The sequence below is a fragment of the Aplysia californica genome, unplaced genomic scaffold (assembly GCF_000002075.1).
Source record: "Aplysia californica isolate F4 #8 unplaced genomic scaffold, AplCal3.0 scaffold00216, whole genome shotgun sequence".
In the NCBI taxonomy this organism is placed as follows: Eukaryota; Metazoa; Mollusca; class Gastropoda; order Aplysiida; family Aplysiidae; genus Aplysia; species Aplysia californica.
In genome coordinates, this window is record NW_004797486.1 from 48,726 (window position 1) to 49,869 (window position 1,144).

Below are 1,144 nucleotides of genomic sequence, written 5' to 3' on the forward strand. Positions count from 1 at the left end.
AGAGAGAGAGAGAAAGAAAGAGAGAGACAGAGAGACAGAGAGAGGGAGAGAGAGAGAGACAGACGGACAGACAGACAGACAGACAGACAGAGACAGAGAGATTATATTATTAAGATGAAAAAATAGGGGAGAGGGGAGAAAGATTTTGGGGCTGTTGTGAAAATTTTGTTTTCACACATCTTTCTGTCGTTTTGGTTTGATTTTGGGTTTGTTATCCAAAAACATATTGTGCATCACCTTCAAAGCTACTCCCTTGCTTCGAGCTTTCTGGGGTCGTGATGATCCTGGGTTTCTCCATACTGCTCACTGTCTTTTCAGACGTTGATCCCTTTAATGCATCCTTGTTTCGCTACCTGTTATGAATCTTCAACGAAAAAAATGCCCCTTTATTCCTTTAGACTTTCATTTCTTACCCAAACTCAAATATTGACTAAGGGGGCAGCGTTTTGAAGACGAGAAAGAAATATAAAGGACTCTTACCGAAGTGGACATGGTCACTGCGTTTGACCGCTGACTTTAGCCTATCTGATGGAAAAGTGCATTGGGATCAACAGTTGTTATATTGAATAGAAAACATTGACATGTTTGTGTAGGCATGTACAAAACTTCATACGGGGTGCCATTGCGGATGGGATCAGGTTGGGTCAGGGGCGATCGCTCCACTCGTCGCCTGAAAAGAAATGCGTTTGTTTTATAGGCGACGAGTCGGGCGCGCCCTCAATCTGGCTAGCAAACCACCCCGACCCGACCCGATCCCCTAATGGGCACCTCGTATCAGGCGACGAGTCAGTCGATCGACCCAACCCGACCCGACCCGACCCGACCCGATCTCATCCGCAATGGGCATCCTGTATTAAGTAACAAAACGCAATGGTCACATAATTGTGGCAGGACGCTGTGGAATCAGCGCTCGTCAACTGTTAGGCATGTGGAGTTATTGGTATTATCTTAAAGCTTGTTCATTTGTCTATCTCTCCTTGAAAAAATTCACATTTATCTTACACAGAAGTCAACTTATTTGCAATAGAAGAAGTTGGGGGTCGCGAGAAAATGGTCACCAAAGTTGATGATTTTCATAGCTTGAGAGTACTTGGAAACTGAAAGTGTACATATTTTGCTGTGCTTTTAATCCCCCCCCCCCCCC